This window comes from Vicugna pacos, chromosome 5 (assembly GCF_048564905.1).
Source record: "Vicugna pacos chromosome 5, VicPac4, whole genome shotgun sequence".
Lineage (NCBI taxonomy): Eukaryota > Metazoa > Chordata > Mammalia > Artiodactyla > Camelidae > Vicugna > Vicugna pacos.
This window is the reverse complement of record NC_132991.1, coordinates 77,411,516-77,418,421: the sequence shown is the minus strand read 5'-3', so window position 1 is coordinate 77,418,421 and position 6,906 is coordinate 77,411,516. Positions and strand designations below refer to the sequence as shown.

General features: G+C 40.4%; 1 pseudogene; it reads right to left on the bottom strand.

The window, feature by feature from the left end:
- Positions 1 to 1,828: 1,828 nt before the first annotated feature.
- Positions 1,829 to 4,976, bottom strand: LOC102528774 (large ribosomal subunit protein uL24-like; annotated as a pseudogene).
- Positions 4,977 to 6,906: the final 1,930 nt, after the last annotated feature.

The window sequence follows — 6,906 nt, the reverse complement described above, 5'->3', positions numbered from 1 at the left end:
CAAAGTTTTAGATACAACATTTTACAGTTAACTCAGGCAATAGGGAAACAAGCTAAATGATATCAGGTGAGCAACAGGACAAACCCAGAAAGTGGCCCAACCTGTAGGACAAGTGGACTGATGTTTTTTAAAGAATAATAACATAAAAACATGACTGGGCTAGCATATGAAATATATGGAAGAAGACAGCACCCCCTCTTCCAGACCTTGGAAGGGTCCCAACAGAGGCTGGTGAGCCACCATTTGGGAATGCCGGGGACAAGACTCCTGTGTTGAGTCAGAAATGAAATAAATAGACTTAGGGTCTTTCCACACTTATTAGAGACTTGGAAATCATCTTTACCTTCTATTTCCATGTTATTAAACTCTGCCTGTCATTCCACTTCCTCAATATCTCTCATATTTATTCCTGTTTTTAGTTCTGCTGCCACTAGAGCTAAAATCTCCTAATAATCCTCTACATGAGCTCCATGATCACAGCAAACTTTACTAGAATGATTGCTCTTGCCTCCTTATTTGTTGTGAATTCCATCATTTCTCATTTCTCAGCTCTAACTCTCCTCCTCAAGGAAGTTTTTTCTTATTTAGCCTAACAGAGTCCTTGATTACCTCCATTAAACAAAACAATACCTTGGACATACTTCCATTATGCACTTATCATTCTATATTGCAATTTTGTGTTTACACATCTGACTCCCCTACTAGAAGATAAACCTCCTCCAGGACAAGGATCATGCCTTATCTTTGTATCACCAGCACCTAGAAGAGTATTTCCTAGAAAAGTTGCTCAACAAATATTTGGTGAGTAAATCAATCAATGAGTCATTGGGATTCCATATTTCTATTAAGAATTCTTATAATGTCATATGGCATCTTTGGAGATAAGAATGGAATGTTTGGTGACTGAGGCCAGTATTTTTATATCTAAAGTAGTACTTCTCAGCTTTACAATTTTTATGTTCCCCATCTCCCATGCTGAGGAAAGGAGTTTGCTACAGATGACTAAAAGGAAGTATTGATGCAACAGTAAAGAAGAAGGTGAAAAGTTATTACAATGAGCATTTGGCTCTGGTAAGGCTCCATCTGAAGACTTAATTAATATTAATGAGTAAGAAGAGAAATCAGGGGGTATAAAGGATACCATTTGATTGGTATCCAGGAGGAGATGAGGAAGCAGTGAAGAACATACATGGGCAGGAGAATGTAAACATCAGAGGACAAAGTGGATGAACAACATTTTTGGATTACATATATCAGCGCCACTTTGTGACACTGATAAAAAGTGATGCTTAGAAGACCTTGGAAGTTCTCAATCTGAGGCAAGAATAGAGTACAAAGGGGCACAGCATTGCTCCTGGGAAGGGTTTATTAAGATCAGGCAGATGAAGATTAGCCTAGGGATATGCACTAAGGAAGGGTGCTCAGATTGCTGGTGCAAGGTCTCTTCCCCCTCCTAGCGTAAAAAGAATTCCCCTTTTCCCTGTGTATGGGAGATAATTTTTGGCTCTCTTGGCTAGCACCAGCCCGAAGAAAATTTGGGAATTAGACAAAATTTAACATTTATACATTTTTTTTTTAGAGTCCCTTCTTCCTTTTTACAGCCCCTGCTTTATCTCCAGTTTTTTCTAATTTCCCTATGGCCCTCTCCCCCATCTGTGACAACCCATCAGGGCATCCCAGCACTCCATTTACCTGGTTTATTCTCTACTAACCCTCCCTGGTGGCCATGGCACAGTGTTCATTCTTTCTGACAAAACTGCTTGGCCAGTCTGAGATAATCCCCCCCCCCTTTTGATAGCTTTCTGTGAAAGTCATTTATAAAGTTACTTTATTCCTGCAGCCTCTCAATTGTTTCTTCCTGATATTTGTCCTTTTCCTTTCCTACTTGGTGAGATTTGGCTTTACTTTCAAGGATCTTTTTGCAGTCTTTGTCTAGTTTTAGTCTAGTGATAATCACCTTGCTGAGGTAAATGCCCATATCAGCCTTCTCCTGCTATGCTAGTTCAGGGTAGATGACTTATTTCTTCCTGTGAATCTGGACTGCTTTGCCAATTTGCTGCTCTTCGTAGTGCTCTTACACAACCTGAACTTCAACATCCTTTCAGATGAGCATGGATGAAACGTTGTACTTCTGTCTTAGTTCTTTGGAAAGAGGGGAAGACATCATCTTCCTGTGAATGTGGGAAGGTGAACTGACATGACTTTTCTGATTCTTGCTTCAGTCAGAGGTCACAAGGGGACTGAACTTCGTTTTGGCTGCTGGTGCTTCAGCGATGGCTTTAAAGGGGAAGAGCTAAACCACAATGTTAATGACTGACAATAGCTTTGGTTCTTACTGTGCTATTCTTCTCATACATGCATTCAGCTAGAGATTTTCAGGGGCTTAATCTACAGGTGGAGTGAATATTAAATACTAACTAAAGGAAACCATTTGCAAAGCTAACCCAAACCAAAACTTCCATTTAAAATGAAGCTTCCTTAAGGAGCTGGAGATCCTTAAGAAACAGTTTCACATTTCATATTTCATTAAAATAAACAGAACACACAGTACTTCAGATTTTTGCTTCACTCTAATGATTTTGACAGCAGCTGTTGTTAATTGGGGAGGAGTATATTTGTCAAAGCAGCTAATCATCTTGTATTTTAAAAAACAGAATGTAATGGGAATTTGGAAATCTGCCCAGTGTGCATTTTGAGAAATGGATGGCGATAGGTGACGTCTCTTTTTTTGTGCCTCCTCCTGAAACTCCCTCACAGGGGCATAACCTGCCCATTCTCAGGGTGAATCTAAAGACAGATTATTGTCTAATTAATGACACAGAAATACGTTCTCTCCAAACTGCACTGAAGGAGAATCTAATGAGGCAACCGTAAATTATTAACAGCTGCTTTTATGAACCTGCTTTTCAAGAATGTAATACTGGTTGCTTTTAATGGTGCCTGGAAATTCTTTTCTTTGTTTTAAGAGCTAAAGAAAAAGTTTTTTTTTAAAAAGCAAGCAAACAGGAAGGGGCTGGGGGGGCAGTTAAAAATGAAAAAAGGAATACCTTAGCTCCCTACTGTTAAACAGTTCTGTATCTTTGAGATGTTGACATTTTGAAATGAAAGCTTCTTGGTACATTTATTTTCTCCCAAGATTCAGCCAAGGGCTTTGATGGGCAGTACTTGCTCACTGTCTTTCCCATATATTTTTTAAAAATTATGTATGTATTTCCACATTTCATTTTATCTGTCTGGGTGGCTCTGTGTTGGAACAAATGAGATAACTATTTCAGGCACTTGTTTTTCCTCTCTCCAATGAACGCTATCTCCAATTCTCTTTACGCCTTTGTTTACATTCTTTTGACATTAATAAAAAACCAGATCTGATAATGAGCTTTGATGGGGATAAGCCTCAGAAATGGCTTAGGATTCAGAGGTTAGCCTACTATGGTCCACAAACCAAATCTAGTCTGCTGACTGTTTTTAAAACAGTTTTATTGGAATACAGCCTTTCCCATTCATTTACGTATTGTCTGAAGGCTGCTTCCTTGCTATAATGACAAACTTCACAGAGACTACATGCTCTAAAATTTTTTACTATCTTGTTCTTTATAGAAAAAAACATTTTTTTTGTGTGTTTACCCCTAAGCCTTGGATCTTGCTACCAAAAGTGTGGTTTATAGATTGCAATTTGCCTAGGTACTATTTATTATCAGTTTGCAGCAATGTGAGGAGCTAGCATGAACTATAAATAGAAACCAACTATGTCATAGGCACACTTGAATTAAGCTGATGTTCTTTTTGCATCAAGACTTTCTTGATGAAAGAAGCAGTGTATAGATTTACATTCTGAGGAAAGCTCTATCTCTCTGTGGATCAGCACTTATAGTGATACTGGCTTAAATGACAACAAAAATTTTAACTTACTTTGAGGAAAGTATTTACTTTATAACACTTCTAGGCTGTGACTTAAGAGAGGTACGTAGAGCTCTCAGCTAGCTTTTGCTATTGAATAAACTTCCCCAAAACTTTGTGGCTTAAAACAAACTGCAGTTTGGCAATTTGGTCAGGTCTTGGCTTGAAGGTTCTAGCCTTGGCTAGGTTCAGCTGGTTGTTCAGCTAGGTTTGCTCATGTATCTGTGGTCAGTTGGAAGGTCACCCAGGGCTGGTTGGTCCAAGATGGTTCAACTAGAATAGCCTTCTGCTCCACATGTTCTCTCAGGATGCACAGTCTATCCCAGGCAGGAGTCTCAAAAGCAGGTAAGAGGAAGCTGAGGCCTTTTGAGGCCTAGGTTCAAAACTCACAAGATACTACTTTCATCACATTCTTGGCCAAGGCAAGTTCCAAGAGCTGCCCACCTTATCTTGAGGATAGGAAATAGATTTGACCTCTTGATGTAGGAGTTGCAAACCATTGTAGTTCACTGTATTTCCCACATATTTTTGCAATCAACCGTAAAGTGGAAGGGAGAAACATTATTGCTTCTCTACACTCCCTTCTTACTTCTTTTCCAAACTTTGGTCAAACTTCACTATTCTAGTGAAAAATGCTAAGTGGAAACCTCTGAAACTGCCTCCAGATCCATACCAAGATAGTAAAAAAAAATACAATATCATATCCCATAAATAATAGTGGAAATTGTTGCTACCATTAAATACCTAAATGATGCAGAAGTGGTGAGCCCTCTATTTCTGTTTAACTCACCAGTGTGGCCCCTGCAGAAACCAGATGAATACTGGAGAATGACTGTGGCCTATTACAGACTTAATCAAGTAGTAAACCTGATCATAGTTGCTGTGCCAGACGTGAATTTGTGCTAAGCAGATTAATAAGACCTTAGGTACATGATATGCAGCCATTGATTTGGACAATGTCCTTTTTCATTCCACTTAGAAAAGAAGATCAGAAATGATTTGTACTCATGTGAGATAGACAATGGTGTTAATTTTCAATTTTGTCTCAGGGTTATATTAGTACTCTTACCCTTTGTCATAGTTTTGCTTGAAAAATCTGAATCACCTCCACATCCCACAGAACATCACAATGATTCATTACATCAATGATATCATAATGATTGGACAAGAGAGGAAGAGGTGGCTAGGACACTGAAGGCCTTGTTAAGACATGTTCTCCAGAGGGTGAAAGATAAATTGTCTGAAGACTCACGACCTGCCATTTCAATGAAATTTTTAGAGATCCAGTGGTCAGGGACATGCTGGGAGAGTCCTTCCAACGTAAAAGACAGATTGCTGAAAATCTTGTATCTTCTACCATAAAGAGGAAAGCATAGTAGCTGGTAGGTCTCTTTGGGTTCTGCAAGCAATGCATTCAATACTTAGGAATAGCGCCCTGGTGACATGAAAGGCTGTCAGCTTTAAGTGGAGCCCAGAGCAGAAAAGGGCTCCAATTCAAGTCTAGCCTGTGTTGCAAGCAGCTTTGCTGCTTAAGCCATATGATCTGGCAAACTCCATGATGCTGGAGGTGACAGTGGTGAGAAAATATGAGGGGGTGTTTATGACAAATCTTGATAGGAGTTTCACAGTGTGGGACCCTAATATATGGAACAAGGCCATGATTAGGCAGCCTAGACCCTTTGTTACCTACCACAGTTGCACCGTACCCCTTCCCCAGTACCATGGCATTATGGAGGAGTCTGCTTGACCAGCTAAAGAAAAAAGTCTGAGCTTAGTTAAGATTGGCTTGACACATGAGAGTGAGCCAAAAACAGACTGCATTCCAGCCATACTAGGGATGGCCCTGAAAGACAGTGGAGAGGGAAATTCTTCCTACTGAGCAGAGCAGTAAGCAGTACACCTGGCATCTACTTTCTACAGAAGTCAAGAATATTTATACATGTAAGTTCCTGGGTACAAGCAGCCAGTGGCCTGGCATTCTGATCAGAGATATGGAAATAAAAGCATTGGAAGGTTAGAGATAAGGGGGTATGGGATAGAGGTATGTGAGAAAATATATGGGAGGGGACATGAAGTGTATTGTACATTAATTCATCAGAAAGCCTCTACCATGAATGAAGTACTGAACAACGAAGCAGACAAAATGACTAGCTGATTGGCATTAGCCAGTCTTTGTCATCAGTCATCCCACAACTGTCACAATGGGTACATGAATGAAGGAGCCATAGTGGCAGATGTGCAGCCTATATATGGGCCCAACAGCATGGTCTACCACATATAGAGACTTATTTAGCAACTACTGTCTCTGAATATCCAGTCTATTAGCAACAGAGACCAATGCTGAGCCCTGAGTAAAGTACTATTTATTACTCAAAGAAACCAGCAGGCCACTTGGTGGTTAATGTTGACTACATTGGGGCCTTGGTTCATCCACAAGGGATAGATACCTATTCCAGGTTAGGGTCTGCCTTTCATGTTCACAAAGTGTCAACTAGCACCACTATTTGCAGAAGTGAGAGGATGTATACGAGCTGCCGTTCTGGGATCTACTGCAATAATAGGGCCTGTAGCGCATCTCACTAACCTCCTCGTTTTTGGGTTCCCCCTAGGAAGATAGGTCCATGGTAGCCATGGAGTTGCTGCCCTCTTTTTCCTTTTTCCTGTATGGAAAAGTAGATCTGTCTGATGAATGGAGTGGATAGTAATAACCATGAAAATTTGACTTTCAGATTTCTCACCTTGGAAAGCATGACTGACCAACAGCCCTAGCTGTTGTGCTCAGAAATCTATCACCCATTTGCGCTGAAACCATATTTCTCACAGGCTGCTCCTAGGCAATGACCAAGCGAGGCAGGTCCATTCCCAGAAGGGCACAGGACTCCTCACAAGGTGACTTTGACTCAGGGACTCCTACAATCTTTCCTAACTCTCAGAACTGCACTGCAGTCTGAGATGTTTCTAACCCAGCTCACTTCCTTCTCTTTCTCATTTATCTAAAGGTAGACCTGT